Source organism: Gossypium raimondii, chromosome 3, assembly GCF_025698545.1.
Source record: "Gossypium raimondii isolate GPD5lz chromosome 3, ASM2569854v1, whole genome shotgun sequence".
Lineage (NCBI taxonomy): Eukaryota > Viridiplantae > Streptophyta > Magnoliopsida > Malvales > Malvaceae > Gossypium > Gossypium raimondii.
In genome coordinates this window covers 50,895,132-50,917,005 of record NC_068567.1, presented here as the reverse complement: position 1 = coordinate 50,917,005, position 21,874 = coordinate 50,895,132, and the positions used below count along the sequence as shown (strand labels likewise).

Genomic DNA, 21,874 nt, shown 5'->3' with positions numbered 1-21,874 from the left:
TAAAAGTGACCAACTAACGATAATTAATCAAAACAATTAATGTTTTCTATAAGTTGTATATAATTTTGACTATATAATAATAAATTGAGCCTCAATGTTTACATATTTTGTCAATTTAGTCTTGATTCTAAAAATATTATTTTAAAATGTATAAAGTTACAATAAATCCAAAATATATTAAAAAATTTAGCTATATAAAATATACAAGTTGTGTAAAATTTGAAGGCTAAATTTATTATTATACCAATCAAAATTGTATAAAATTGAAGAAAAACATCAATACTACGATTAATTTTCCTTTGATGCTCACCTTGAAATTAATAATGATTAAATTGCTTCGTTTTTTTAGAGGGACCAATTTACTTAAAATCAAATTTGAAAGAAACCAAAGAGGTTTTTATTTTTACTTCTTTTCATCCATATTGACCCCAATCAAGATGTAAATAATAAAAATCATAAAATATTATAAACTATTTGATAAATCATAATTTTTATGTGTATAATTATTCTAGACATTTTTAAGGGCCAGACTACTTGTCCAAGCTTGAAGGCCCTCCCGAAATTTTGGAGGGTTTGGGCAAAAAAATAAATTTGTTTAAAATATGGGTTAGACTTGGGCCTTAAATGTTTAAGCCCGAGCTCGACCTATTTTCTAAGTTTGTAATATTTTATAGTATATTATTTTTATAGATTATATAATTTATAACACAAAAATTAAATCTATAGTAATATATAATACTACTATAATGTAAACATTAAGAATTGTTAAGATAATTATATATAAATATTTTAAAAATAAAAATGTTAAAATTTTAAATATTAAATTAAAATAATATAAATATATTTTTAACATTTAAAAAAAAATATGGGCTTGCTTAAAATAAGCTTGGATTAGCCATCTGCAAATATTAGTGGGCTTGAGCAAAATTTTAGATCCACATTTTGAGCATGAACAAATATAGAATGAATTATTCTCATGCTTAGACCTGACTCTACCCATGAACACCTTTAAATTATAGGTATTAAGTTTTACAAACAAATTTATGACTATGATAATCGCTATAACTTTGATAAGATTTAATACTTTGATTTTTTGAGAATTTTCTTAATTAGTTTGATACATGTATTTTCGAGAGAATTAGCTAAAAAAATCGTTTTTAAAGTTAATTAGCAAATTAGGTCGTTTCATGTTGTTTGATTCCTCTTCTAACCACATTTGTATATTTTATTTCATATTGTTTCAACTTTTTTATTTTTAAATAATATTTTAATTAATAAATATATTTTTTTCAAGTTTTTTATTTTTAATTTATTTTTTAATTAATAACTCTTTTTTTTGTAGAAAAGGACAGCATTAAGCGATTACATTAGATAAAACCATAATCAAGAGGAAATAGACATGTTACGATCTCTTCCCAACAAATTCATAACCAAAGCCGATGGGGATCTAAATAAACGTATCAAAGAACTACCTGTATCAGCACATTTAGTCATGTGATCAACAATACCATTAAGAGTTCTCGGGATATGTCGGATACGAATCTCCCATTTCCGACGCAAAGCTTGATGTAAGAGCCGCAGTTCAACTAAACTACTACTAGCCCCTTCACCAGAAAAATAATAAATATAAATAAAATAATAAATATGTAATTATATAATAAAAATATATATTATATATCATTATGTTTTTTCATAAACAACTCCTTTATTTATATAAATAAATTAATAATTATATAATTATATAATAAAAATATATATGTGTTAAATATATAGATTTTAAAAAACATCAATTAATTTTTTGATATATTTTTTGATATATAATATTTATATGTCAAATATTTATTTTATCCACCTACATTATGAGTATGGTGATTTTAATATTATAAAATCAAATAATTATTTCAAATATTATTATTATTTATATATATAAAATATTTCAAATATCCTCTGTGTTTCAAATAATATTTATTTTTATATGTAAAAATACTTGAAAAATATTTTTGGAATATTGAAAACATATATGGTAAATACAAAATAAACAGAAGAAAGGAAAAGTGAGTAGAAAAATTTACTTAAAATTGTTGTTGTATTGTTGTACTTATAAGACCTTTATAAAATCACAAATTATGCAATCAAGAATTTTGTTTGTACTGTGATGCAATCATTTAATTTTCATTCTTTTTTTTTTTACAATTTTTTTTTGTAAAAATAAAATTAGATTTGATAATTTTGACTATCATGTAATGTGAAGGATCTAACCGATATCATCGTAACATAGACAGATGAAAAACATTATGAATTCTGTCAAGCTCTGGGAATATGGCCAATTGGTACGCACCAGGTCCGATTTTTTCAATAATCTCATACAGCCCGATAAATCGTGGACTCAAGTTTCCTTTACGGCCAAACTGAAGAAATTTCTTCCAAGGTGAAACTTTCAAGAATACCTTGTCGCCAACTTGAAATTCTATTTCTTTACGTTTAAGATCCGCATAAGATTTCTGACGATTAGAAGTTGCTTTTAAACTATCTCGGATCACTTTCACTTTTTCTTCGGTTTCACAGATTAAAATTACCCCGTATATCTTTTTCTCACTGAGCTCAGTCCAATACAATAGAGTTCTACATTTACGACCATATAGAGCTTCATAAGGTGTCATCTTTATACTTGACTGATAACTGTTATTATATGCAAATTCGACTAATGGAAAATATTTTTCCCAATTACCTTTGAATTCTAATACACAGCACCGAAGCATATCTTCAAGAATCTGAATCACACGCTCTAATTGACCACCAGTTTGAGGATGGAATTCAGGACTGAATTGTAATTGTGTACCCAAAGCTTCTTGCAACTTGTTCCAAAATTGAGATGTAAACTGAGGATCTTTATCAAAAATAATGGAGATCGGCACTCCATGTAACCTAACAATCTCAGAAATATATAATTATGTTAATCTGTCTAGGGAGAAATTGATACGTATCAGAATAAAATGTGCAGACTTCATCAAACGGTCAAAGATTACCCAAATGACATATTTCTTTTTCGGAGATAGGGGTAACCTTGATACAAAGTCCATAGTAACTCTTTCCTATTTCCATTCTAGTATCGTCACTGGTTGTAACAATCCCGAAGGTACCTGATGTTCAGTTTTAACTTGCTGACATATCAAACATTTAGACACAAATTCAGAAATATCACGTTTCATTCTCGGCCACCAGTACATCTTTTCAAATCATTGTACATTTATTACTCCTCGGATGAACAGACATAATACCATTATGAGCTTCGTGCAAAATCTTTTGTATAAGCTCTGAATTTCTCGGTACACATACTTTGCCTCTGTACAACAGACAATCATCGATTCCAATCTGAAATTCTAAATCGAAAGTTGAATCACAATGTACTCGATTAGCCTGTAACTCATCATCATTTTTCTAAGCTTCATAGATCTGTGGCAAAAACATCGATTTAACTTTTAGCTCATCTAAGATTGAACCATCATTTGATAATGCCAATCGGGGATTCATTTCTCGTAAGGGAAACAGAGACTTTCTACTCAAAGCATCAGCAACCACATTTGCATTTCCCGGATGATAGTCAATAACCAAATCATAGTATTTTAGCAATTCAAGCCACCTGCGTTGTCTCATATTCAAATCTTTTTGCGACATCAAGTACTTTAAGCTTTTATGATCAGTGAATATATGACATATTTTACCGAATAAATAGTGTCGCCAAATTTTCAGAGCAAAGAAAATAACTGCCAATTTTAAATCATGTATCGGGTAATTCTTTTTATGTGGTTTTAGCTATCTAGAAGCATAGGCTATTAATTTAACTTCTTGCATCAAAACACAGCCTAAACCATTCAATGACTCATAACTGTAAATTACAAATTCCTTACCCGATTTAGGATGAACTAGAACTGATGTTTTAGTAGCAAGGCTTTCAATCTGTTAAAGCTTTGCTGACCTTTATCAATCCATTCAAATTTCACATATTTTTGCAATAGTTATGTCATCAGCGAAGCAATCATCGAGAATCCTTTTACAAACCTCCAATAGTAACTGGTTAATCTTAGAAAGCTTCTGACTTCAGACACATTTTTCGGTGGTTTCCAGTTAAAAATTGCTAAAATTTTATTCGAATCCACTCTGATGCCTTCAGTAGATACTATATGTCCAAGAAAACCAACTTCTCGAAGCCAAAATTCACATTTTCTAAATTTAACATACAACAGTTTTTCATGTAGAGTTTATAGAACGATTCTCAAATGATCAGCATGTTCATTTTCATCTTGGGAATATACCAGAATATCATCAATGAATACAACAACAAATCTATCTAGATACAGTCTGAAAATTCTATTCATTAAATCCATAAATACTGCAGGTGCATTTGTCAAGCCAAACGGCATCACAAAAAATTCATAATGCCCGTACCTGGTTCTGAAAGCTATTTTTGGTACATCCGAGTCTTTCAATCGTAACTGATAGTAGCCAGAATAGAGATCTATATTCAAAAATACTGTAGCACCTTTCAACTGGTCAAATAAGTCATCAATACGAGGCAGTTGATACTTATTCTTAATTGTAACTTTATTGAGTTGGCTGTAATCAATACATAACCTCAAGGATCCATCCTTCTTCTTAACAAATAGAATCGGAACACCCCAAGGTGAAGAACAAGGTTGAGCGAAACCTTTGTCAATTAATTCTTGTAACTGTGTTTTCAACTCTTTTAACTCTGTAAGGGTCATTCTGTATGGTGCTATAGATATCGGTTTTGTTCCCGAAAAATTCAACCTCTCTGACTAGTGGTAATCCAGGTACCTCCTCTGGAAATACATCAGGATACTCACAGACTACTGACACTGACTTAATGTTTGACTCAGATACTTTAGTGTCCAACATATAAGCAAGATAAGCATCATACCCTTTTTTGACATATTTCTGTGCTGACATGGCTAATATCACATTAGACAACCCGTCCACGTTATCATATTCAATACAGAGCATTTCACCATTTTGACATTTCAACACAATATGCTTTTGTTTACAATTTACCATGGCATCATGTTGAGTTAACCAGTCCATACCAAGAATCACATCAAACTCATCAAATGGTAATAACATCAAATTAGCCGAAAAACAGTAACCCTGTACCATTAACGGATAATTTTTACAAATTTTATCCACTATTACATACTGGCCTAGGGGGTTTGATACTTTAACCACAAATTCAGGAGACTCGACAAGTAAGTTTTTATTAGACACTAAATTCGTGTAGATGTATGAATGGGTAGAACCAGGATCAATTAAAGCAATTTATATCAGTATCAAGAAGAGAAAAAGTACCAGTAATAACGTCGGGTGCAAAGGCATCCTCACGTGCACGAATAGTAATGTCTGGCTGGTGCTCGTGCTTCAGATTTCACGATTGAATCTTTTGTCATACCCCGACTACCGATCATATTGTCAGAATTACGAGGTGGTCTACCTCTCGGGGCGGGGTTACTCGGCCTTGAAGCCTGTACGGTATCGTTCTCAGGCTTTTCCAGACAATCTCTGAGATAGTAGTTAAAGGAACCACATATAAAACATGCTCCGCTTCTCATGTGGCACTCACCAAAATGCAGTTTATTACAATGTTTGCATCTGGGTTTAGGATTTCCAACATTGCCTGCACTTACTACAGATGTAGCCTGAGATATCAGATTAGAGCGTTGAATATTTCTGTCTCTCCAAGAATACCCCGTAGAGCAGTAAAACAGTCATGATATTTCTTTGATTTCTTTGAATCCAACTGTTGTGACTTTCCCATAAATCTTTTACTTGAAGTTCTGGCTTCCATCTCAGCCTGTCTATTTTATTTACTCAATTCTTCAGGTTTATGAGTTCGTCCGACCAATACCACAAATACTTTTAATTCTAGAATCCCAATTAACAATTTGATATCTTCATTTAAACCCTTTTCAAACCATTTACACATGACGATTTCAGTCGGGATACACTCTCTGGCATATTTGCTCAGTCGGACAAATTCCTGTGCATACTTAGATACTGTCATATGCCCTTGTTTAAGCTCTAAAAATTCCTTCCATGTCTAATCAAGGAATCTCTAATTGATATACTTCTTTTTGAATTCAGTTTGGAAAAATTCTCATTTGACCCTTTCTTTCGGTACAACAGAAATCAGCGTATTCCATCATTGGTAAGCCGAATCTTTTAGCAAAGACACAACAAATTTCAGACATTCGGCCAGTGTGCAAGATAATTTATCCAAAACCCTGCTAGTGTTTTCTAGCCAGAATTTAGCCCTTTCAGGATCATCTTCAGTGGTAGCTCTGAATTCTTCTGCCCCCATATTTACAGATTTTATCAACAGATGGCTTACTAATTCTAACAAGTTCTGTAACTTGAGGCATTTAAGGAATCGATTGAGCAACAAGAGGGGGTGGAGGTTATTGTACAGCCGGATTTGTTCTTACAAATTCTGTAAACCATTTGTTCATCATTTGGAAGAAGGTTTCTTTAGCCTCTCCTCCTCGGCCCTCAAATACGAGCCTTCTACTACTTGAAGCTGCTTTTTAAATTGAAGTTTGAGCATTGCTCTTAACTTCTTCGAATTCAGCTCGGTTGTATGACATTACTATATGAAAAACATGCTTAAAATGGTCAGGAGATATCACACTATCACAGATTATATAATGGCATGTATAGCTAGACTCGTTCTTGCTACGTTAGTCCGAGAATAGGTTAAATCGTAGCTTTGATACCAATAAATTTACAGATCAAATATAGATATTTCATATCATTTAACATTCATATTAGAAGTCGGTCATATTCAATCATATTGTCCCTTATATGATCCCTCGAGGCCCAAAATATGCATTAGAAATAAGTCAAGACTACTTCGGGTACTCAGAAAATTTTTTGTGAAATTTCAAAATTTTTCCTAAGTTTAGGAGACACACGCCCGTGTGGCCAGACTATGTGGATCACACGGTCAAGAGACATGCTCGTGTCTCAAGCCGTGTGGGCATTCGAAGTAGGGCACATAGCTGTGTCCCAGCTTGTGTCCGTGCTCATGTAACTCACTGAGTTAGATCACACGGCCAAGCCCCTCGCCTATGTGCTAGACCATGTGAGCATATTGACTTGCATTAATTAGGTACAGGGGTCACACGGCCAAGTCACACTCCTGTGTGCTAGGCCGTGTGGATAATTTTGAGCATTTTGCTTCTTAATTTTTAAAATGCAGGGGACGCACGGCCAAGTCACATGCCCATGTGCTAGGCCGTGTGTCATACACGGATGAGACACATGCCCGTGTGCTAGGCCGTGTGTCACACACGACTGAGACACATGCCCGTATGGATGAAAATAAGTCATTTACAAGGCCCATTTTCTCACCCAATTTGTCTTTCACCTACATCAACACTTTAACACATTCACAAGGCAATACCAACAATTCAAATCAAACCAAAATCAAGTTTAATACATATTATTACACCCCATATGTCCAAGTATTCAAACTTACCTAATTGACACAATTCACATATATGGATATTTTACCAATTATGCTAACTCAAATCAATTAACAATGAGCCTATATGATTTACATCACTATACCAATTCAAAAATTCATCAAACAATTAAGACCATATATAAACACATCAAAACATGTCCATCACAAGCTATTCCAATGGCTAGTTACAACCAAACATTTACATTGCCATCATTGGTTACGTTTAGCCTGTTCATACCATTATAACCAAAATTTGTTTGCTTTATATATATATATATACCAAAAAGTCCGATAGATAGTGTGATGTGGCTCCAACCAGCTTCCAACCTTTACAAGCTTCTAAGTACTATAAAACAGAGGAAATAAAGCAGAGTAAGCATTTAATGCTTAGTAAGTTCATATAACAGAAAATTTACTTACCATGCATTTACATTTCTAGTAAACATACAAAGTACATCCAAAGCAAATTGACTAGTAGCCTAAACACATAATTTCACCAAACATGTTAGTTATTTATTTCACATGAATATACAGAAATAAGTATGAGCTCATCAACTATCAAATTTCCATGTATTTCGTGTATATATGGATAATGATTCACTTTACATTAATTTATTTTCTCATATCAGGATTCTGCCTGTTAAATAATTTAAAATATCGATGGATACCCGAGTAGTACACACAAAGTGTACAAATCTGTAATCCGTCAAATCATATTTGGGAATGCTTATATGAGCACATAAACGGGAAGCTCATGTGAGCCATGTAACGGGAAGTTCCGGCGAGCCATTAATGGGAAGCTCATATGAGCCAATATCGGGAAGGTTCAAGCGAGCCAATATTGGGAAGCTCTAGAGAGACAAATAATCGAGAAGCTCATGAAAGAGCCTTTAATCGGGAAGCTCCGAAGAGTCATATATCGGGACACTCATAAGAGTTACGGTGTGTCCACAACATATGCAGGATCACAACTAATCGGGATGCTCCGAAGAGCTATTAACGGAAAGCTCACAAGAACCATATAACAGGAAGCTCATGAGAGCTTATAACGGGACGCTCTTTCAAGCTATCGTGTGTTTGCAACACATGCAGGACCACAACCAATACGAGAACCCTGTATCAATCGAATTTCATTTATTCAAACGGGACTTAATACTTGTCAGGCATATTTGGATATGTGTTCAATACTTATACATGGCAATTATACATTTCACACACAACAATATTCAATTTAAAACATTTAAATACACAATTTAGTTACACGAACTTACCTCGACAAGTGTTCGTAGATTTGTAATCTACTAATCTGATACTTTTTCTTTTCCTCAATCTAACTCCGTATTTGGTCTATCCGGATCTATATGGATGAATTTAACATTAATTTAATACAATTTATACTCAATTCAATCCAATTCACATCTTAAATAAAATTACCATTTTACCCTTATACTTTTATTTAATTACGATTGTCCCTAGGCTCGGAAAATGAAATTCATACAATTTAATCCTTATTTCAAGCTTAGCCAATTTTTACATATAACATCAAGAGACATGTATTTCATAAAATTCAAATTTTTCCATAAATTTTTCATCTTTTCTATTTATTCCTTAAATCATAATTTCATCAAAATTCTCTTTACAAAAGTTGTTTATCTATAAACAAACTTTCATTTTATACCATAAAATTTCATAATTCAACTATACTCATCCACAAAAAAACCTTAATAATTTGATAACTTTACAAATTAATCCCCGAGATAGCTAGATTAAGCTATTACGATCTCGGAAACATGAAAATTATTAAAAACGGGACAAGATTCATACCTAATTAAGCCAAAATAGCTTCCTTGAACTCACCACCCATAACTAGGGTTTCCATGTCTTTAATTTTAGGAAAGATGATGAAAATGATGATATTTTGTTATTTAGTTAATTTATCATCTTTATTTTATCATCTTTCCAATTTAATCCTTTTCTTTTCTTAAATTTCCAATGATGAATCATCATAATTATCTACTAACTCCTCTAAATGGTCTATTTTCCATATAAGGACCTCCAATTTTGAATTCCATAGCTATTTGATCCTTTTAGCTACTAGAATTCAACTTTTGCTTGTTATGCAATTTGATCTTTTTATCAACTAAACATGTAATACGTAAAATTTTCTTAACAAAATTTTCATACAATATAACAATCATAATGCAGACCATGAAATAATATTAAAATAATTTTCCTTTCGGACTCAGATTTGTAGTCTCGAAACCACTATTTCGATTTCACTGAAAACGGGCTGTTACAGGTAAAAGTAGCACATATTTAATATATGCCAATATATCTATCATTTGAATCCTAAATTATGATTTATTGATTAGGTGTTTATTTTTTTTCAAACTAATATGAGTTTAAATCATAGTTGTAAAAACATATATATATATATATATATATATATATATAGGGTTCAATCATATTTGCCTGAAGACATTTCTCGAAGCAACTGCTCTTTCTTATGGAGTTCCCTCTCTAAAGTCTGGACTTTATTATAAGATAATTTATTCTGGTCAGTTGGAAATGGGTCAAAGATCAAGTGTTGGAAGGACCACTGAATTCGAAATGTGGGTCCTTTAATTTGTCAGATTCCATCCTACGGTAACATTGATTTGGATTGCACTATCAAGGATGTGACCACAAAGAATGGTTCTTGGAATCTTGATTTATTCCACTTATGGATACTGGAGGAAACTATTAGACGTATTGTAAGCATTCCAGCTCTACATCCTTCAGTGGGACCTGATAAGATAGATTGGTTGGGCACCTCCAGGGGCACATTCTCCCTTAACAGTGCTTATTGGAAGCTGAAGGAAAGTTCTTGGGATCCTAAAGATTCTAATTGGAATATTCCGTGCAAATTTCATGGACCTCAAAGAGTTAGACTTTTCATCTGGCTTATGCTTAAACAAATATTGCTTACCAATATGGAACAGGTAAGACGCAATATTGGAGTTGACGGTTCTTGTGCAGTGTGTGGAGTTGATTTAGAAGACATTTTACATGCCATTAAAGATTGTACTGCAGTAAAAGAAATCTAGTTGCAAATCATCCTCTCAAATAAAAGAATATGGTTTTTCTCAAGTAGTCTCCTCGACTGGCTTGCGGATAATTTACTCAATAAACAAAATTTGGAGTTGGAGAGGTGGAGTGAGCGACCCTCTTCAGCATCCTAGAGTGGCATATTTGGAAAAATAGGAATCTTTTTATTTTCTAAGGTAATACATGGAGTTCTAGTGAAGCTTTTAAGATCTCTTACAATAGGGCTAAGCAATTTGCTTCCTGGAACAAGAATAAATCGCACAAGTGGAGACAAGCAAATGAGACAATTCCTTGGAAAGATGTATGGGTTCAATTAAATACAGACAGTGCTATCAAGAAAGATACCAAAATCACTACGTTAGGAGGTGTCTTGTGGGATCAAGCAGGGAAGTGGATTATGGGATTCAACAGATCCTTAGGAGAATGCTCAATTTTTGAGGTTGAAATTTCGGGATTATTTGATGGTTTGATCATGTTGCAGAATTGAAATTACGATAGAGTATTTATCTAAACTGACAGTACGGAGGTTACGAAGGCTATTCAGGAATCATCCTTATCATCATCAAAATTTGTTTTAATCTTACTGTAACACCCCAAACCCGGCTTAAATGTTATAACCAGATCTGGAGATGTTATTGCAATTTATTTAAAAATATATGATTTATTTGATTTGTAAAATGTTTTTAGCTCTTGTTAAGATAGATTCGAGTTTGTTTGCAGAAAATACCTTTCTTAAATATTCTGATAAGTTTTTCAATTAGTTACTTGTAAAACACTTACCTTGCAGCGAAAATACTTAGTTGAGTCTAGTTTTGAAAATGTGATTTATTATTGATAAATTCAACGTTTTGGAGATCAAATTTAAACCTGCCAAAACATGTATCTAGCGAAAATTGAAAAATATCAATCCAAAAGTTAAAATAGTCCCAAAAACGTCCAAACAGTCCAACAAAATTAAAACGGTAAATTTTAAAAAAATTACAAAATTAACAGAAAAGTTTAACCGAGCTCCCATCACACTGACCCGTCCTAAGTCTGTGGGTTACCTGAGAATCAAACAAACTGAGAGTGAGCTTACAAGTTCAGTGTGTAACTTATATAAGTGGAAATATAATATATAATCTTTAATCATGCTTTCAGAAGTCAAACAGACATATATATATGTATCATATACAGAATCAGAACAGACCAGATGCAGATTTACATTCCTACCCCCATCCGCTACACACCATCTCTGACCATCCCATCACACCATATAGGGTATTAAATACCCATCCAGTCCTACACATCGCTTATTGTCGGCATGACACTTTTCAAAATACTTACAACTTAGTTGCCATTTATAGAAATATGTGTGGCTATGCCACCAAATACGACAAATAATTAAACTGCCTACACTTCGTCCATAATACAAATCACACCCCAATGCACATGCAAAATTATCAGATGTTAGAAACACATGTCATACATATTCACATGTTAGATACAGATTATGCTAACAAATAACAAATTTATACATATCATATTTAGAGCATACTGAGTGTATAACTTAATTTTCATGCATACTTTAATCGTACTTAACTCATCAAATACCACGTTATATAAGCTAATTCATATCTTACAGACCCTACAGAAGGCTTACATTCAACTTGTTCAACGAATACAGCTCAAGGGAAATTTTTCAGAGTTTAGGCCCACACACCCGTGTGGTTCACACGGCCTCAACGGCCAACCTGTGTGGCCCACACGACCCAAATAGCCCAAATCGTGTGTCTCACATGGCCCAGCACATAGCCGTGTATCACACATGGCCTGGCACACGACTGTGTTGCATCGACAATTCAAAATTTTGGCTTTCGCCACTCGCTATTTTCTCAGGTTTTTGTTACACACCTTGACCGTTTTTTAAGCAAATCCACCCACGCGACTTTCAAACCCTAAAAAGTCAATTAGATCACTAAAATCAGTAAGACAGCACAATTTTGAGAACATAGATCTCAAATTTCGTAAAACTACTAAACGAACCCACAATCGATTAACCACACAACCTCAAAACAGAACTAAACGCTTACCCAAGCACGCAACAGCAACACACGAACTTAAATCGTTGGAGAATCGTCTCTTCCCACTTGTTCTTCTCCTAGAAACGCATCAGAATAAATTAAAAACCCAATTACTTAACACATGTTTCCACAAAAAAAATCTTTACACAAAAAATATCCCAATCCTACAAGATTTTCCAATCTTACCTGACGATACAATTGCACACAATCACCACACTAGTTTGGAATCAAAAAAGAGGAAACAGGGGAAACGAAAACGTGAATTAAGAGCAATAAGTGTAAGTGGCAATAGAATAAACAAAGAAAGAATAGTAGAGGACAAAGAACAATAGAAACTAAAGGAAGAATGGCCAGTAAACGAAAGTAAATAAAAAATAAAAAAATAATCAAGAATCAAGAAAAACAAAAGGAACGGGCATGCTAAAAATAAAGGAAACGTGGGAATCAAGTTTTGGAAAAATAGAATTAATTAATTAAAACTTATTTATTTTCAAAATGAAATCAAATCCTACCCTCTACTAACTAATCATATTTGTAGGAGTTTAATTTTAATCCAAACTCATCCACCAAAGTGACACTAAAAATGACATAAAAGTATTTCATTTTGCTTACGCAAATATTTGAACATAAGACCTAAGGGTAAACTAACACTTTACTACTGAACTAGTAGACTCATTCTAACACCGATTTAACGAAAAGATAATTTAAATCATAAGGACGAAGATAGGAATAGGGACAAAAAAATAACAAAAATTCCCAATATTGATACTTGAACCCATGACCTTAAACACACACCCAAATCACTTAACCACTAAAGTAAAAACTCAATCATGGCCAAATTTAACAAGTCAGGAATTAAATTTTTTTTGGATGTTACACTCAAGGATCCGCTTTATTCTTTTGAGTAGGGGTGAGCAAAATTCGATTCGATTCGATTCAAAAAAATTGAAAAAAATTCAAATTTCGAGTTAATTGAATCGAGTTATTCGAATTATTCGAGTAAACTCGAATAAGAAATTTCAGATTTTGAGTTCGAGTGAGTTGAATTTTTACAATTCGAGTAACTCGAATAATTTGAATAACAGATTAGTATAAATACCGTTTTGGTCCCTGTTAATTTTAAAAATGAGCAAATTGGTCACTCTCTTAACAAAAATTACAAAAAAAAAATCAAACTAATTTTCAAATTTTGAAAATAATTTTTAAAATTCAAAATATTTATAGAAATTCTAAAATTTATACTATTAAAAAATTATAAAATTTTAAAAAATCTAAAAATATATTAAAATTTAATAAAATAATAATTTTGGAATCTAAAAGCGATTAATGATTCAAGCTTATCATACTAATATATATATATATATATTTTGCTTTAAAAAGTTTTCAAATATATATTGTCTCAAATTTTTGTGTTCTAATATGGAAATAGTTATTTTGTACAAGATTTTAATTTAACATTATTAATTTTTCTAATTTAACTCAAACAGTTTCACTCGATTCAATCGAACGCTCACCCCTAATTCGAGTTATCCAAAAATCTAAATAAAAAAAGGCAAAACTATGTCGCTTTGATAAATGTTTACTTCTTCTAAAGTTAAAAGTCAAAACTATAAAGTTAAACGGCAAAACTACGTTGTTTTGATAAATGTTTACCTTTTCTAATGTTAAAAGTCAAAACTATAAAGTTAAAAGGCTTTCTAAAGTTAAAAAAATGAAAACTATCAAGTTAAAAGGCAAAACTACGTTGTTTTGATAAATGATTACCCATTAGTCTTACTTTCCTTCCTGAATCGTCCCACTCTCCTTTTTTCCTTTACTGAAAATTAATCTAAAAGCTTGTACTTCGTCTACTAGTAAAATAATCGGTCCATGTAAACGGACCATTGAGTATAAATAATAAGATTCGTTAATTCGACTCGACTCAATTTGAAAAAAAATCAAATTATGGTTGCTAAAATAGGAATTGCCAACTCGACTAACTCGGAATTTTTTTACTCGATTTGACTCGACTCGATCGAATACTCACCCCTACTTTTGAGGATTGGTCAATGGCTGATACAATATATTCCTAGAGAAGAGAACAAGATCGTAGATCACATTACCAAAGTGTCTTTTGATAGAAAGGAGAGCTTGCTACTATTAGCAGATCCACCTAAAGAGTTTTCTTATGTTTTAAGTTAATGTAATTTTTGGTTTTCATTCACTAAAAAAAATTGTTATAGAACTTAAATAGTAGCTCTTAATTAGTGATATATATTTTAGGATAGATTACTCAATTGGTCACCCAACTTTTCGGGCGTTTTTATTTTGGTTTTCTAAAAGAAATCTTTGCAATTTTATCACCTAACTTTTAGGGTGCTTTTATTTTAGTCATGTAACGCCCCAAAAATCCCTTATATATTTGTTTTCATATGTTTGTGACACAAATATATGTCTACTTCAGTGGTTATGTGTTCTAGGAGTGTCTGAGAACTCTTGGGTTCAAGCCTTGGCTTAGGCAAAATTTTTGTTTTAATTGAATAAACCCCTATCTTTAGTCAGTAGGCTTAAAAATAAATATTAAAAAAAAGTATTAGAATAGGCTTGTTGGTTTGGTGGTTAAGTGATGTGTTGTGGTGTTAGGGGTCATGAGTTGAAATCCTTGTCCTTTTTTTCTTTTTCTCCCCAAGCCGAATGATAACTGCTTCTTTTCCAAATCTCAGTTGCTCCTAATCTTTGGACGATTTGAATTTATTCTCTTTGCTGCCAAAATTGCTACTGAAAGTTTTTTCCCCCTCATCTTATTTTCTTTTCCTATTTGCTTCATTGTGTTAATTCGTTCCGTGAGTAAGCGTACGTTTTCGTGGTACGATAAGTTTTATTTCTACTTCTTGATTAACTTTTGTTTCGTTAAGTGATTTAAGGGGATTTTCTATTGGTTGTTTAGGAGTTGACCAAAGGGCTGGAGGTCTCTGATTGACGTCTTAAGTGGACGAAACCTCCCTCCTTACTCTAGCGAAGGTATTGTTGTTGTGAGTTTAACACTTGGTCAACTTCTATATTTTTAATTGAGTAAATGTTTAAGTGAATAATTGGTGATTGATCGGTCAAATGTAGGTTTCAAAGACTTGGGGCAGTTTTCTCAGCAAATAGAAATCAGGTGTGTAAACCCTGCCCAAAACATAAACCGGCAATTATGGCAATTGACGCTACACGAGCGTGCACTTGCTCGTGTGGTAAACCGAATGCATAAAACGTGGGAATTAGACTATTGCGGCCACCATGGACGATTTCATGGTCCTAGGCCGTTTTGGGCCACATGGGCCAGCATTATGGGCTTTGGGCCCAATTTCACTGTTTGACTGTTAAGGTTGCACGGGTCGCCCGAGACGACTGTGGACCTACTGATGGGTCGGTAAGTAGACCTAGACCCCCAAACCAATAGGAAATGACTGTTATGCCCCCACGTAGTAAATTTATTGTTATGCCCCTATATTATAAAATGACTATATGCTTTATGTTATGTATGACTGTATATGAGCATGCCACGATATATGTATATGTTGCATACATGTATGATATGTTGCATGGGAATGAGATTATTATGATTGGAGGAAGTGTACTGTACTGGCAGCTCTGCTGCAAATAATGTTTAGTGCCGCAACCGGTGTTAATTTTGAAGTGTAAGGATGGGTGAGTGATTTTATCCCCACATGGAGTGTTGGGCTGGATGGAGTGGAGTGTAGATGCTGGTTGGGTAGGATTTCTGATTGCATTTCTGAATTGTTACTGTCACTATAATGGGCTAAGGCCCACACTGATACTGTTACTGTAATGGGCTAAAGCCCAACTGAACTGAACTGTTATTGAATTGGGCTTAGGCCCAGATTGTACTTGCCTAGGGCCTATTTGGCCATTTTGCTTATATGGGGTTACACACTAAGTGTTCGTAAACTCACCCTCTGTTTATTTTACAGGTAATCCCCAGTCTTAGGGACCGGTGCTACGAGAGACTCGGAGGTGGCCACACAACAGCACCTGATTCTATATTGGATTTTTATTGATAATAATTTAATTTCAGTATTTGATTGTAATAAGGCCTCTTTAAATCGTTAACGTTTAATTTGGGATTTTAATTGTTTAAAATCTTACTGATAGTAGTAGGACGCGGATTTTTCAAAAGATGTATGCTTTTCAAGACACCACGTTTTCGTAAAATACTGTAAAAGCTTCCGCATCAAACAATGTTTAAAATATAGTAACAAACTAATATGATCAACAAACTACTAAAGGCAACTTGAGTTTTCAATAAACGAGAATTAATATAGAACGAGTTTTTTCATTGAAACTATATTTTCGAAAAACACTTCAATGTGATATCGCCAGATTCGGTCATAACGTCTAGGCCAGGTTTGGGGTGTTACACGTCACCCAAGTGATAAATCTTTAATGACGGTTGACTGTACACGTTAAATCATGTCTAAATCATGTTTACACTTTCATTTTAGGGGTTTTTTACAAAAATATTATAAAAAAATAAAAATTTACCAAAATGTTATAACTTTTTTTTATTTACCAAAAAATATATAATTTTTTTATTTACCAAAATATATAAAAAAACAAAAAAAAACCTTCAAAAAAAATCAGATTGATGTGACGGGACCTTGGTCACGCCAATGGTATTGGCGGCACCAAAGGTGCCAAAACCATTGGCAGCACCAATGGTGTCAATACCATTGGCGGCACCAGTTAATAATAGGGGGGTCGGTGGTGGGGGGCAGAAGGAGAGGGAAAGAAAGAAAGAAAGAAAGAAAGAAAGAAAGAAAGAAAGAAAAGAAGGAAAGAAAAGGAAAGGAGAAGAAAAAAGAAAGAAAGAAGGAAAGAAAAGGAAATGAGAAGAGAAAAAAAAAGAAGAAGAAGATGGAAGGAAGGAAGGAAAAAAAAGAAAAAAAAGGCAATTTTATTTATAAATTTAATTTTTTTGTAATATTTGTGTATTTAAAATTTATGTTATGTACATTATAGTTATTTTATTATTTTATTTAGCATATATATTTTATGAAATATATTTAGAATGAAAAAATAATGGTATGTACATTGTATGTTGATTAGGAATTTTTTATGAAATTTACTTAGGAATTTGAAATTAAAATTTTAGGAAAATAGCATTAAAAGTAAAATGACAAAGAAGTATGTTTAAGAAAACATAAAATACGAAAAGAAAAAACGGAATTGTATATTTATCGAAAATAATAAAATGCGGAAAAATGTGAAAAATGCACATGTAATAGATTTCAAACATAATAAATTGAAATAATGTAAAATTATAAAATAAAAATTACGATATTTTAAAAAAATAAAATGCGAATAAAAAATACGAACAAATGGCAAGTAAGAGTGTATTAGTAAATTTTTTAAAAATTCAGAAATAATTTATACAAATAATTGAAACAAAATGTACTAAAATAATATAAAATAATAAAATACGAAAGTAATATAGTTTTATTGAAAGTAATAAAAATCGGGAAAATAATAATACGACCAAAGGGCAGGGGAAAGGGTTTATTGCGGGTTTTTTAGCAAAATATTACAAAAAAAAACCCAAAATATTATAAACTTTTTCTTTATTTACCAAAATAATAGAGGAAAAAAAAAGGGTGATAGAGGGGAAAAAAAGGCGGCACAAATATGTGGCTAATTACCTTTTAATCCCTCCTTATTTATTATTTTCTTTTATTCCCCCTTAACACACTAAATTAATAAATTTCAAACATGATGCACTGAAATAATGTAAAATTATAAAAGACTAAGTTTATGATATTTTTAAAGTAATAAAATGCGGAGAAAAAATAAGAACAAATGGTAGAAGTAAGAGTGTATTACTAACTTTTATAAAATTCAGAAATAATTATACAAAATATTTTAAAGAAAATGTACTGAAATAATATAAAACAATAAAATACGAGAATAATATATTTTTATTTAAAGTAATAAAAATCGAGAAAATAATACGAGCAAAGGGCAGGGGTAAGGGTTATTTTTTTACACCAAATTAATTTAAATAACACACTAGAGTAATAAATTTCAAACATTATGCACTGAAATAATAAAATGAGGAGAAAAAAATACGAATAAATGGCCGAAGTAAGATTTTTTTACTAACTTTTTTTTCAACTTGCAGGCATCGCAATGGCTCGATTGATACGAAGCGATATTAGACACATATCTGATGCGGCTAATAACGCAGTATGATTTATTATTTGTTAATCAGGAGTTCTATTTATTTAAAAATGATATACGCAGTATATACAAATAAATTATGTTATCGTAATATTTTTTCTGTAATTTTACATTATCAGGACTCGTTCCGAGTATTAAGGGGTCGTGTGAGTGTTTTAAAGATAGCTCCGGATGCACGATTTATGCCGTACCTAGAGCTAGCCGGATTTGGGTCAGTAGCATTGATCCAGTCCTCCGACTTGCGGTTTGATTTATTATCTGCGCTAGTGGAGCGGTGGCGTCCGGAGACCCATACTTTCCATTTTCCATGCGGGGAGTGCACGGTGACCTTGGAGGATGTTGCAGTGCAACTTGGGCTCCCAATTGACGGGAGTCCCGTAACGGGAGTATCTTCATTCACCGATCCGACTGCAGTTTGCTATCAACTCCTAGGAGAGTATCTCATTGCTATTTGTTGCCGACATTCAAATACACATCCAACACTTGTTGTCAAGATGACTCCATTGAAATAAACGCATACAAGAAACTTAGCATCCATCTTCAATATTTAATCTGTCAAAAAAATAAAATCTCATAAAAATTCTCGAACGGTAACTAAATTACTTAAAAAAAATTAATGTTTAACCACTAATCCTTATAACTAACACACTAATAATATTAATAATTTTATACAAAAAATAATACACACTAAAATTATTAATTTGGTAAATAAAAATAATAAGTAACCATAATAATAATACTAGTTTTTGCTAACAATAATATTACTAAGTTACATCTTAATACATTAATAACATCTTAATACTAACAACAACAACAACAACAACAACAACAACAATAATAATAATAATAATAATACTAACTAATACTATTATTTTGAGTTTTATTAATCTTAATAACTAAACTAAAACAAAAAAATATTACAAAATATACAAAATAATAACAACAATATAATCAAAAATTTTTAAAAAAATACATTCTTTTTCTCTCCTTTTCTCTTCTTTTTCGCAGAACCTCTTCTTCTTCTTCTTTTTTTTTGATTTTTCTCCCTTCAGCTGGACAGATCTCGGATTTATCATACGAATAGTGCCGCTAATCAATATGGCACCATTGGTGCCGCCAATGGCATTGGCACCATTGGTGCCGCCAATGGTTTTGGCACCTTTGGTGCCGCCAATGCCATTGGCGTGACCAAGGTGTCGTCACATCGGTCAGATTTTTTTTTTGCAGTTTTTTTTGATATATTTTGGTAAATAAAAAAATTTATAATATTTTGGTAATTTTTTAATTTTTTATAATATTTTTTGTAAAAAAAACCCTTCATTTTAGTCATGGAAATTTTTTTAAACTCGGATCCTAATAAAAATTAAAGATTAAAGTGAAAAAGGGTAGAAACTAAAATAATACGTTAAAATTTTGTCAAATTGTACTTGTTTATTCCATTGTTGAAATTTCTAAATTTCTTTTTCTCAATATTGAAATTTGAAATTTCAAAACATTGAATTCAATTAAAAAATTGTTGAAATCTTTTTACTCCTTTATAAGGCCAACCGGATTGTTACTATTATATTGAAATTAATTAGATTAATTAATCTTCTTCTAAATTTTAAATTATCCTTAATGAAATAACTCAAATAACTCATATTTAATAATTTCTTTTACGAAATTTAAATTTCTTTTATTATATAATCTTAAATCTTCCATGCTAAGTTAAAAGCAAAGAAAAAATATTACAATTAATTAAATTAATTGTTTGTTCTTCGCTTGGGTAAAGAAGTAATGAAAATAATTTTAGGGTTTGCTTATCATGGAAGATAAAAGTAATTAATTAAAGGATTTTTTTCATTTGGTTTCAGCTTGGAATGTAAGATTCAAGATCATATAAGTAAAAGAAATTTGAGTTTCTTAGACAATTATTAAAGATGAGTTATTTGATTTTATTTTAATTTGAAAACATAGAATAAAATCTAAACTTTTAGAAAGAGATTAAATTAATCAAATTAATTAATTTCAATATTTCAATAACAAATCGATTGACACTATTAAGGATACAAAATTTTAGTAATTTATTTAATTGATTTTGATGTTTTGAAATTTAAAATATTAATGTTGAAAAAAGTTAAAACTTTGATATGGGGCTAAACAAGTACGATATGACAATTTTAATACATTATTTTAGTTTATACGCTTTTCACTTTAATATTTTATGTTCTTTTACCCCAATCAATACTTAAAAAGTATATATATATTTGGATGACCAAAACGGAAGCAATCTAAAAGTTGGGTGACCAAAATAAAAGTGTAAACATGATGTGGTGTGTACAATCAACCACCATTAGAAATTCAACGTTTGCGTGACTAAAATAAGTAAATAAAAACTATATAAAAATTTAAATAATATCCGCACTGTTATGAATATCTTATTAAGTGGATGTCCATCATGATCAAGATAAAGTTTTGGTGTACTTTAAATTCTAATAGTTATTAGAATTAGATCTCTACTTCTTTTATACTTCTTATGCCTATAAATAGAGACTCTGATGAAGTATTGTAAATCATCCCTTTTGATCAATAAACTACATCCTTTATTGCTTTCATATTTTCTTTGTTCTTTATTCTCTTTATTTCTCTTTATTTTATAACACGTTATTAGCACGATGATTCTCTATTTTTTCAAAATCTTTCGAAGTTGTCCCACAAATCAAATTCTTTTTCATCTTAAACTTTCACCCTTCCAACTTCATCTTCGAGATGTTGAAAGATTCAATCTCAAAATGGATTATGGTTCTTATTCTCGATCTTTGATTTATTGTACAAGAATGGGTAAAGTATAGATTTGGTAAGAAACTTTTATATTTCGACCATATTTTCTTTTCCAATTAAGGTATGACTACTATTAATTTTTATTTGACATTTTGATGGTATTTGATTTTTGTCTTTTAGGTTAATTTTTTTATGTAAAAGACATAATTAT

General features: G+C 31.5%; 1 long non-coding RNA gene across 1 annotated transcript; it reads right to left on the bottom strand.

Moving 5' to 3' along the window:
- Positions 1 to 12,434: 12,434 nt before the first annotated feature.
- LOC128039770 (uncharacterized) lies at positions 12,435 to 12,976 on the bottom strand. Its single transcript, XR_008194347.1, has 3 exons — positions 12,871 to 12,976; positions 12,694 to 12,761; positions 12,435 to 12,558 (listed from the first exon to the last, which is right to left on the bottom strand). It is a non-coding gene; the product is annotated as an uncharacterized LOC128039770 (long non-coding RNA).
- Between the last annotated feature and the right edge of the window lie 8,898 nt (positions 12,977 to 21,874).